Below are 13133 nucleotides of genomic sequence, written 5' to 3'. Positions count from 1 at the left end.
TACTACTTTTCCACCTCCTGAGCTCTGGGATTACAAGTGTGTACCATGGCACCCTGTCCCAGAGTCATGGGTTTTAATAGGCAGCTCTATGCTGGCTCTGATGGGCCTTACTGCTCATGTGTAGGTAGGATGCAGAATCAAACATTAGAGTCCTTCTGATGAGAAGGTTCAGGGTTTGCTTATCCAAGACTTGGGTTTCAGTTTTTGTTCTGGTTGTTATTTCCACGGAGGTTTTGGACATGACATTGAAGTCCTCTGAGTTTCATTTTCCTCATCTGTGAAATGACGGCAACAATTCTTTTCTGACCTTGTGAGAAGCAGCTGAGATAATTTATGCAGAACGTCAGGGGTTCAAGCCACCACTCACCTAAGCATGGACTCCCAAGATCATTCCCTTGACCTCATGAAACCTCCTGTCCTTGAAACCTACCACCCACCACCTCCTCTCAGCCATTCAGTCTGTGTCCTAACTTGTTTTTCCACCTGTCATAGGATTCTGTTGTTGGCTGCTGTAACTGTGCCTTGCAAATATTGTTTCCTTGCCATTCTCCTTCTGTTGGTGATACTCATGGGAAAGACCATACTCAGCTAAGGCAGTCCTCTCTACTCCAGGCTGTGTTGGGACAAATATTCCTCAGGAAGATCGCACAAGCGGAATATTCAGACTTTAAATTTCTAGTCACACATCTCATAAACGCTCCATGCTATCCCTAGTCCCCTGTTGTATCTGCCAGTGACTTTGGCTCATGTCCTTTGAGAGAACAGAAGCATCAGGCAGGAGGCCTTGCAACTGCCATCACCAAAATTCTCAACCTCCTCACATCATGTTTTGTAAACAGTACAGGATCTATGAATATTAATTATTAGTATGGTTTTGTAATTCTTGGTTAGAGATATCTAATGCATTTGGAATACTGTCTAAAACACCTTCTTGAATTTGACCTCTATTAAACTGTTGTACAGAAAAGAGACTATATTTATCAGAGTGCACTGTTATGAAATTTATCTTTATTAAAATGTGTGCTGGGGGCATCTGAGGCCCAAAAGCTGCTGCTTACGTTTATTCAAGGTAATGAGCAATTTGACCATTTTGTCATTGATTTTTTTTTACTATACTTACTTTTGGAAGTATAATGAACATTCACATTTAAGCATTATTCAGTGACTTCCAGTGTTGGGTTCAGGAGACTCATATATTCCTATAGGAGATACATAATTGCATTTTACTTGACTTTTAAGAAACCCACCATGACCTGTGATTATGTTGCTGAAAACTCAGATTCTTACTAAGTGAACAAGAATCCCCTACCCCCTTGTGCCTTACCACTTGTCCAAGGCCCTACTGGTTAGGGTTGACACTGTTCACCTGAGCAAGGCGACCTATCCTCTGGCTGAACTTCCTCTGTGAAAGGGCCCTTCATAAGCCGCTTCTCTGGGGAAGCAGCAGGAAGACAAATTAGCAGCTTGAAAAATAAGGCTGTGTTTTCACAATCTGTCACAATCTCTTTGATCTTGTTATGAAAAAGACTTGTCAGATTGCTGCTTCTCCTCTACGCTATGGCTCAAATAATGATCACAATCTCTATGATGTTGTCATTCCTGGGTGTTCCAAAAAGCCAGCCTTGACTTCTGTCCCCCAGTGCTCTCTTTATCACATGTATTTCCCACTGTTAGGAGTGACAGTGTACAACCTGAGCACAAAGCTAGACACAAAAGCAGTGTCTCAAAATGAGAGAAATAAATCAAATATTCAACGTGGCTGATAGTAGCAACAAAGTAGGATTGAAAATAAAGCTTTAGTCTTTACCTTAGGCAATTTCAAAATAAGTTGGGAAACATTTGTTCTTTAATATATAAATTTCAATATGCAGAGTACTGAAAAACTCTTCTGTGTAACCTACAGCAAGCTCCATAACCTCTCTGTGTTAGCCTCTCTATAAAATGAGGAATAATAAGATCAACTACCTCAATGGGTGAGTGACAAATTGAAAGAGTGAATATATTAAAACACTTAGAAAAGTGCCTGACACATAAAGAGAACTCTTACTTCTAACAGTATTTTTTTAATCTTTCAGCAAGATAACCCATTAACTACATAAAGAAGTTGAAAAAAAAAACTTGTATGATATCTCGTGTTCCATGTGATCACAAGTATCTTGAAGTCAAGGATTCTGTTCTGTGTGTGTGTGTACATCCTGCTCATAGCATGATGCCTGGCACTTAGTAGGCACTTGGTAAATATTTAATGCATGCATAAATGGATAACTATGCTCAATGCAGTGCCTTCTGGCCATGCTAAATTCAGAGGTGTGGCTTTTCCTGAGCACCCATAAATGAACCTGCCTTCTTTTCCCTTCTTGGCATGATTACTGTTGGATTGGCTGGTGCTTTGTAAGTTTGTGCTGTCTCATTTCAACACATAACTTCACCAGATGGTGAATTTGAAATTCACCATATTATTAATTAGGCATTTAAGATGAAGGATGGCAGAGCTGGATTCGAAACCAAATGATTCCAGGCTCAGGATTTGTTTCTTCATAAATTCAGAAGCAAAGCCTGCTCGGGTCCATGAAGTCACATGGGACTTGGACCTAGGGATAAACCTTAATATTAGAATTTCTTTCTTTAAGCTTTAGCAGCTTCTGCATAGATCTGGAGATGCAGAATTTGCCTCAATACAGAGGAACATTAATGGATTTGATTACTTTTTTGGGTACTTAAAATTATAACTGATGCTATAGGGCCTTTAAATAAGTACATATAATCCAAATTATTTGAATAAGTTTTTATTAGTAATGTCTGTAATTTTTTTTTATTTGTTTGTAAGATATGCAAGTTCTTGGGAATCCCAAGGAAAGGAGGGCCTTGTTAAGGGGATCCAGTGAATGCCTGCCAACTTTCTGATTCTCAGCTCTGTGATTCTGTGTTTGCTAGTTGAAGATGAGTAAAAACATTCTGTGACCCAACTTTGGGCTTCAGTTTTAAGAATTTTGTTTGGCTAACCTGATGAAATACAGTCCACAGCTTAGTCAGGTCTCCTGCCAATATGTTTCACATCTCAAGTGTGGCACTATTAATAGTGTTTCCTCTCTGTGTGAGGGAGAACAATCTTAGCCATAATTTCTCTTTTTATGTGAAGATGCTTTTTTAGTCTCATTTTATTTACTGAATTAGCCTTAGAAGCATGATATTGTATTCCCCAGTAATCTAAAAATGACCCTCCCTTTTCTGTCCTCACCTTTTTGAAGTTTTTTTTTGCAGTCATTAAGAGCATTTTTTTCCTTCCTTACTTTAACTGCCTATGATAATAATGGCTTTTATCATTGATCATCTAAAATACTTTCTTAAATATAATTTTTAAGTCATACATGGAGTAAAGATAGTGAATGTTTCCTTTCCATTTTAGTTTGAAAATATAGGAGCAAATAGAGCTTGAAATACATTCTGTGGCAGTGTTTTGAAGCTGAATAATACACTTCTTAAATTACCATTTTAGTTTTTCGAAGGCACAGCAGAAAATCAGAGGAATGAATGGGAATGAATGAATGACCACCCAGCTCATTCATTTACGTGTATGTGCTACCCAGACAACATAACACCGGAAAGAGCAATGGATTTCTTTTTGAGTTCCACCTAGACTTCAGAATTTGATTGATGTCATTCTAAAGGCAAGAGCAGTACTGGTTATAAATAAGTAAGGTTAGCTGAAAAAAATAATGGACATAAAAGTGCTTACATATAAATAATACTACACACATCTAAATATGACCTCGAGTCAACTACTGCTAGAGAAAATATTAAATGACATTCAAGCTATGACCTGTACATTCTTTCAGTTAAGATCAAAACAACAAGCATCCTATCTATACTCTTGGGAAGTGAGACCCTGAGAAGGCAAGGTTGGACTCAATGAAGATGGCTTATGCACCTAGTTGCATTCTAGTTTTAATTCCCTAAAATTAAATATAGTAAGATTCAAGTTGCATTTAATACATATGCTGAAGTTTACATTACCCAAGCATTTCTCAATTTCTCTTACCTGAAAGGGTGTCTCTCAAATATTCTGACACAATATAGAGGTCTTATGATTCGATTCAATTCTGGTACTATGTATGTGGAGTCAGCATCCTCTTCCCCTTCGGATACCAGACACCAGTCCCTGATCTTCTGCTTCTGACCAACGAGATGTAAGTCAGAGGTTCCCATATCCCCCTCTTAGAGTTTAATCATTTATTTGAATGGCTCAAGAAATGCACAAAGCATTTTGCTTACATTTCCTGGTTTATTTTGAAAGGTACCATTCTAGAATTGATAAGAAGAAGAGATTTGTACTGCAAGGTAGGGAAGGCTCAAGAAGGGAGGACTTCTATGCACTCTGTGGGGACATGGTTGCATTCACCAACTGGGAAGTTTCTGGATTTCGTTTTTCAAGAGTTTTAAAACAGTTTTGAGCTCTTCTTCCTTCACTGTAGGACACTGAATGGGACTGAGGAGTCCAGCCCTCTAATCATTTGGTGTTTCTGGTGACCAGACCCATTCATGCTATCTCATTAGGATTAGCTCCAGTTATCAAAAGAGAGTTCTTTTCTGCTTAATTTTTTAAAACTGACAAATAACTTGAGAATATATATTGTGCTCAACTTGATCATATATATATATGTCATATATATATTTGTTGGTATATAATTTTTCATGATAGTCTCATATGATCTTTACATTTCTAGTATATCAGAAGTAATGTCTCCTTTCTCATTTCTGATGTGATTTACATGAGTCTTCTCTTTCCTTTCTTATTTAGTCTAGCTAAACGTTTGTCGATTTTGTTTGTCTTTGTGAAATGCTACTCTTGGTTCATTGCAAACATACTAATAATTGCTATATGCTTTTGCTGAATTGACCCCAAAGCAGGCTCTTGGTTTTGTCATTATTTTCTAGTGTCTGTTTCACTTTTTTTCTATTCTAATCTTTAAAATTTCTTTACTTCTACAAACTTGAAGCTTAGTATTTTTTTTTTGTTTGTTTGTTCCTCAAGGTATAACAGTAGGTTGTTTATCTGAGATCATTCTAAGTTAATGTTTATAAATAGCTATGAACATTCCAATTAGAACTGCTTTTCCTGCATCCCTTAAGTTTTGGGATGTTGTATTTCCATGTTCATTTGCCTTGTTATCTTAAAAATTCATTTTTATATTCTCCTTGACCCATTGGTTGTTCAGAAACATGATGTTAATTTCTATGCATTCATGAATTTTCCAAGGTCCCTCCTATTATTGATTTCTAGTTTTGCACTGTGGTGGTTGGAAAAAATACTTCATATAATTTCAATATTCTTAAACTTTTAAACTTGATCTGTGGCCTATATGTTTTATTTTAGAGAATATTCCATTTACTCTTGAGAAGATGTGTATTCTACAGCTGTTGGATGGAATGTTTTGTATATATTTGTTAGTTCTATTTGGTCTGGAGTGTAGTTTGTATATTGTTTACTTATTGATTTTATGTGTGGATGATCTCTTGACTGTGAAAATGAAGTGTTATAGTTCCCTATAATTATTATATTGCAGTTTATCTCTCCCTTCAAATCTATTAATATTTGCCTGATATAATTAGGTATGCCAATGTTCAGTGCATATATACTAATAATTGCTATATTCTTTTGAATTGACCCCAAAGCAGGCTTTTAAAAAATCACAAAAACCCTCCCATCACTCAGGAAAATCCAAGGCTTATAGGAGCTCTGTGCCAAGAACTAGGGACAAAGAACAAATATTTCTTATATCATAGTTTTTTATTTTTTAATTAACTTTTTAGTTTTAAGTTCACGGCAAACTGAACAGAAATTTCATCAGTTTCATGTACCCTCTGCCCCCACACAAGCACTGGCTACCTGCTATCCTGGTAGAATACTTGTTACCATGGAGGAAGCTTCCTTGGCATATTATTGACCAAAGCCCATAGCGTACATTAGGGTTTGCTCTTGATGAACATCCTTTGGGTTTTGACAAACTTATAATTCCTTTGTCTGATATTGTGGTAGCAAACAGAACAAGTTCACTGCCCTAAAATTTTCTATCTATTCATTATTAATCTGCTTTCTTAACACCACATTTTAGGCTATATGATAGTCAAGCAAAGCAGAGCCCACTTGGATCTTTAATGTACCATAAATGGAGGAAAAATCGTTTTTGGGGGGGCCACTGAAAGTTTGATCATTCCCCAGGGATGATGTACTCTCCCTTCCAAAAATGTCAGTAATGCCTTTGGGTGATAATCTAAAAGATTCTAACATTATGGAGTGAGTCTTTCCATGCATATAGAAAGCCAGCGATGACCTAAAATAACAGTAAGACAAATGTTTATTATGCCAGGAACAGTGATTACTAAAAAACAACCTTAGCCAAAACAGAATTTGGTTTGAAGACGACTCCCCCCTCCACAGGGTCAACTCTAGCATTCTACATAATGAAAATTAGCATTGAGGGCAGACAACTTGGCCCTGAGCATGGGTCACTTCTATCCTGCACTTCATGGTCGCAGGATATCTCTACAATGGGTCACTCTTCTGTGTCATCAGCAGTACCAAAACACATTCTAACTAATTGAAAAATAGCAACTGGAGGTAGAAACTTATCACATCCTGGGCATTCCCAATTAGGATTATAAGGTATTTTATTTTGTTCTTTAAAGGCCTTTCAGAAGGGCACAAAGAGTTTTGATTCACCATTGGAGAGCAGATTCTATAGCAATCTATATCAATAGTAGTGTATCAATTTAGAAAGACTCTTAGAAATGCCTGTGAGCAAGAATCAGCTTTCTCAGGCCGATATTTAATGATTCAGTCTTAAGGAGCCAGAGTCATGTAACAGAATGTAACTCAAACACTTTGGAATTGTCTAGAGATTTTAAAAGTTTATAAACAGATGGATTACATACAAGACCTTTATGGAAAGTGCCCACTAATCCTTGATTCTTATTTGAAATCAATTCTTACTTTAAATAGTGAAATAAGTGAAACACTCGGCATTGAAAGAAACCCTGTGATAATAAGAACGATTTTTTTTTTTGGTGTTTGTTTTTCTATAAAAGCCCCATGATGTAGTAAATGGTATTCAGAGGGGAAAAATAAAGATCTGTGTATAAGAAGATATATAACTCTGGTGTGTGTGTGTGTGTGTGTGTGTGTGTGTGTGTGTCTATGTGTAACACTGAATATATATCCTTATACGTGGGCATAATACTCGGCTATTATAATGATACTATTAGTATAATACCCAAGTATAATGATATACCCAAGTCAGCTCTTGAGATGCTCCTAATGCTTATTCTCCTTCCCTGCTTGCTGCATACCTTGTGGCAATACCTACAAGTAGAACTCTGTTGGTTACACCTGTCCTTCTCAGAGGTGGCAGCTCTTCTTCCACACAATCTCCCAACAATTGATGGTTTTTGGATGCAGTGAGCTGGACTTTAAGCACCTAGCCAGGCTGTGTGGTTCTGAGTTCATTTTTCTCATCAGGCAGTGCATATATAGAACAAAAGCTCTGAGTACCATATTCTCCAAGAAGATTTGGGGAGATAGCACCAGAGGGAGTTAGAACTCCTAGGGATATATGTAACTTTAAAGCTGTCTTGCAGTCTGAAAGCCCCTAACTCATTAATGAAAACGTAAGGTAAAACTCCTGGGTGGAATGTTTGCTGATGGTGGTTTTTCTCATACACCAATATATTAATATATATGTATATATTTCCCTAGCAATTGGGAACGGATTCAATCTTACTCTTCCCTTCAGATGAGAAGTCCAAAGGGGACGGAACATAACGGTATTAGAAAAAAAAATTCCAACTTAACTAGGACACAGATAATTCTATTGGTCCTGTCCACCTCAGGATTTTCAGCTTTTTAACATATACTCATGAGAAATTAATTGAAAGTTTGTTGCTTATTATAGATAATTATGCTTAAACTAGCTATAGAATAAAATAAACCCTGTTCTCATTCTACAACATGGATTTGGTCCTTTAAAAATGTCCTTTTGCTACATTTATAGAATGACACGTTTGAAAATATTAAGGTATTTTTTCGGGGAGATAAATGGATTAGGTGGCTAATACTTAGCAATTTAATTTAGTACTATGCTATCTAATTTCACAGGAAAAGAAATTTTAAAAAATCAAATATAAAAAGATTTTCAACTTCACTAGGATTCAAAGAACTACAAATTTAGGAAGATATTTTATCTACCAAATTGACAAAGAATAAAAAATACCCGCTTTGTTTTGGACTTGATAAAGACAGAAGTTTATGTTCGCATTAGGTGGGAGTGTAGCTGAAGCATATCACTGAGGACTGGTGGTGTTGCTTATGAAAATTTGTATTTGACTGATCATGATATAAATTGAGGCCTGCTTAGTTAGAGTCCTAGTGTTCTCTCGGTTACAGTGTCATTCCCGACCCTATTCTACAGTGACACTCCTGTCCCCAAATTCCTGAGGACTCTCTAGGGGCTGTTCCTTCCCTCTGGCTTCCTGCATCTGTGGCATTTTCAGACCCTGTCACTGCTCTTTGTGCTGGCCCCACTGTGTTTCCTTACTTCATCCAGCCCCCTTCGTTCTTCTGTCCCCTAAAAACCCTTGACAGGTCACAATGTCACAGATTCCTTTTGATAGCTGCAGGAGGGACAGGGGAATCACAGCACAGCACAGTATGGGCAGCAGCTCTGACTGTCCCCTGGTGCACTGGCTGTCCCTGTCCGAGGAGGTTCCTGTTGACCAGCTCTCCTACCCAGCTGCTGGCCTGGGCACAAACCACTTTTCAGGCTTCCTCTTTTCACCTTGGAGACTCTTTTGTCCTCTCTAGGTGAAAACCACGGCTGCTTTCCACGCCTTCTTCTCCTTTAGGCAGAGTCAAGCCCCAGCCCTCACACATGCTCCACCACAGCCACAGCCCCGGCGCATACCTAAATATTATTTTTTCATCTCATTCCTTTTTAAAGTTGTAGTCGCCAGAAAAATACCCCTTTCAATCAGTACTAGACACTTGACTGAACTTTGCAGCTTGAAAACTTACCAAAATATTTTTAAAGCAAATCTCTGACTTCCTTTGAACCCCCAATTTTGGTAGCATGTGCACACACACACACACACACACACACACACACCCTAGAAATGCAAAACCAGAAGCATAGATACATGCCTGTTTGTGACTGCAGTGCCTATATTTTAATGGAGAGAGGTAAAAATCAGTGAGGAAAGAAGAAATCAAAACAAAAAGCAAAGTAATCACAACATTTGTAACAGAAACAAAAATATTGATATCTCATTTATGTATTTACATGTGCCTGTGTGTAAGGAGGTGGATTCTTACCAACTGTTCTTGGTTTTCTCACAGGGGTGAGATTCTATGACTTAAAAGAAGTTGATATTTAATTTTCCTTTTTATGCTATTATTTATAAGGTTATTGTCTTGTTTATATAATCAGGAAAAATCTAGTAGCATTACTTTTTACTGTGGAAAATAATTCAGAGGTTTTCACATACAGGATCCTCATTAGGCAGGACCATTACTTTTGCTATAAGGTGGGTGATCAAATAGGCAAAGAAGCATGAATATGTATTTTTTCTCCCTCTAGAGCAAGTTCCAGGACTTTTACATATTCCCTGTATTTCTTCCAGTTTCTGCCTGCTAGGGTGTGAACACAAACAAAAGTACATTTGGATGTTTATTTCAGTGTTATTACATGTCACACGGAAGCATCAGCTCTTACAGAATCTAAGTATACAAGGTGACTTTAGTCTAGTGGCCACACAGTGCCCCACAACAGATGGGCACCTAGAGACAACTGTATACATACACAGAGTACATTGTGCAAATGTGGGCAAGACACCTGACGCCTTCTATTTACATTTTCTAGAAAGAAGGCTAGACATTTAGGAAATACCTAACAGGATACAACTAGGGTCAGACTCAGCATGGGAGTCATCATGGAGCAAGACTTGCAGGTGGCTGGGTGAGGCAGAAACCAAGCAGGAGCCACAGTGATGGGGCGCAGGCCCCCAGCACATGACAGCGAGGTGTGCACATTGGGTTCTGTCTCAGAGCTTTCTGCTGAGAAGGTGCCACATGTCAGTGGTCATTCCTGGGTGTGATGTCACTTTACATCATCAGGTTGAGTGACCTAATTCTGATTTTAGGGCTATTATTTCCATCATCTAGAAAGTCAGTGAAGTGTATATCGCTCAGGACCGTGGTTCATTTCCCTTACAGATTGATCAATGTGTCCGTAGGTCTCTTTGACCCTAGGGGAGGGTACCATTCACAATTTTCAGTGAGAAAACAACCAAGGGCTACTCTCAGGAAGAACTACACAAACGATATTTCAAAGTCCATTATGAGGACTCTTGTTATATTGGGAAATAAAGAATATTCGAAAGGGTAAGTCCTGTACAAAGGAATCCTATCTTTTTTGTTAAATGAAGAGTTGGATGTTTGGAGAAGGAATAGAAAGCAAATGTCACACTAGTAACCAGAATGATCTCCCTTTCTCAACACTCTTAGTTAATCACAGCTGGGAAGTCTTATTTGCCACGTAAGGGGGCATGCTCATAGGTGCCAGAGATTAGGACATGGCAGCTTTGGGCCTATTATAGCTCCCACCACATTGACCACGGAGCATGGTGTTACAACAGAACGATAACAAACACTTGCAAAGAGATTTTTAAGTTAGATGGTGTTTCATTTTTATCTTCAATGCCTATACATTTGGATTAAAAAATGGGTTCTTGAAACATGATATGAGATCATCTTATGAAATCAAACGAGCAGGAATTAACCCTAAACAGCAACGAGTGCTGTCAGGTACCAAGTCCCAGGGCTGCAGGATCACCTGACAATGGGCCCTAATTCTTTGGAGATGGTATTTGTGAATGAGGTTACAAATAAAGCAAAATTTTGTCAAAAATCTAAAGTAGATAGCAAGTGTTAGCTTGACAGAAATCAGGTCATGGGAAATAATATGTGGTGGGAGAAATTCCACTGAAGTCTGAATTTTTTAAAAAAATTTCTTTTGTAGTTGTAGATGGACAGAATGCCTTTATTTTGTTTGTTTAGTTTTATGTGGTGCTGAGGATTGAACCCAGTGCCTCATGTGTGCTAGGCAAGTGCTCTGCCACTGAGCTACAGCCCCAGCCCTGAAGTCTAAAATTTAAATACATTGGGTTCTTCATTTCCTCCTCCATTGGCAGAAAGGCTTTTCATTATAAACTCAACTGTACGGCTAATGAATTGTCTCCTTGAACACCGTGCACTTCATTTTATGGTTTTAAAAATTAGTATTATTAAAGCATCTTAAACAAGAGACGTTCTCTGAATCCGGCTGCATTTGGCTAGTGAAAGGAAATTGCATAATTATTGCTTTGCTGGCTTGAAACATGGGTTCTGATACTGAAATTCACTCCCCCAGAATATTAAACAAAAAGAAAGAGCCAGACATCAGGATTATATGATACTAATAAAGACGAGGCTCCTGAGGAATAAAACATTTTTGATACTCGTATATGAAAATTTTATGTCACCATTGTTTTAATTTTAATATCTTAAAATATGGCTTTTGTCCAATTAATTTCTAATTAAGTGTGGTAGGTCTTTAGGTTACTTTCCTCCCATACATTTCCCCTTTATTCTTTCCTAATAGGACCCCAATGGTTCAGATTGTATGGGAATCCCTCTTTCATCAGACCCCACTCAAGAGATTGATGTGAGTGAACCAGTATAATTTCCCCATATTTGGTGCCAGGAGGGAGTGGTGTAAGCAGTGCCAGGTACACAGCATTTGTGCATGGTTCTTTCTGGCTGGGACTTTAGTTGATGGTGTGGTAACTCTTCTTTTGGATGGCATTGCCTGTGCCTTTTTTTTTTTGAAGAGGGGAGAGGGGTACCGGCTATTGAACTCAGGGGCACTAGACCACTGAACCCTATCTCCAGCCCTATTTTGTATTTTATTTAGAGATAGGGTCTCACTGAGTTGCTTAGCATCTTGCTGTTGCTGAGGGTGGCTTTGAACTTGAAATTCTCCTGTCTCAGCCTCTGAGCAGCTGGGATTATAGACGTGCACCACGGCTCCTAGCTGCCTGTGCCTTTAGAAACCATAAGAACAGAACACTGAGCATGAATCTAACTAAACAAAGCTCTAGAAGAGCATTGCTAAGAGAACTGCAGAGATTTGGAGGCAGAACCATGATGAACAGCCAGGCTTAATTACTTCTGGAATTTTCAAATTGAGAGAACTTCCTATGTGTCATGTCCTTAAAATATGGAACATTGCATGTTCTGTTACTACTAAAAGCATCTCAGTGATGCTTCAAACAATATGTAAATATGTCCTCAACAAGTACAGATGTTCCTCAACTGACTGCCACCCTTACTACTTGAAATGATGCAAATAAAACTGCCAGTGGTTTTAATATCACCCCTGTTGTGGCTGAGGACTGTATTGAATTTATCTTGTCTTAGTTTAGGAAGGTCCACAGAATTGGGTCCTGGTTTATAACTAGTTGTTAAGTAATGTCTCACTCGTTTGTTTATGTAACTTATTTTTATAATAATTAATATCTATTTATAAAACATTACCAATACCTTCCTCATGTGTAATAATGACCTGGAGTGGTATAAGTCATTCCTGTCTTTGTATATTTAGTTTGGTTACACAGATGGATGTACCTACCAGCATGTTGTTTACACTTGGTTTTGGACTTTATCAAAGCATTTCTTACTTCATGCAGTATTCTGGGATTTGTATTTTTCAGTCAAAATGCTAAATCATGCATTTTGATGCAAGTAATTTCTCTGTATAGTTCACTGCTCCCAATATTCCACTGTGTGATTCTTCTATGATTTGTTAATATATTTTACATTGATAGGCATTTAAAATTGTTTAAAGAATTATTTTATTATAAATTATTTTCTCATGAAGAGTCTTATACATGTATTATGAAGCAATTAGAAATTAGACCAGAAATTGTGCAGTTGCTTGAGGACAACCTAGAGGAACCACTCCAACTTATAGGCACAGGTATGTACTTCCTGAATAGAATACCTAAAAATGGGAGAAAAATCTTTGCCAGCTACTCCTCTGGCA

The sequence above is a fragment of the Spermophilus citellus genome (genome assembly GCF_964194105.1).
Source record: "Spermophilus citellus genome assembly, chromosome: 11".
NCBI classification, from domain to species: domain Eukaryota; kingdom Metazoa; phylum Chordata; class Mammalia; order Rodentia; family Sciuridae; genus Spermophilus; species Spermophilus citellus.
This window is presented reverse-complemented; position numbering follows the sequence as displayed.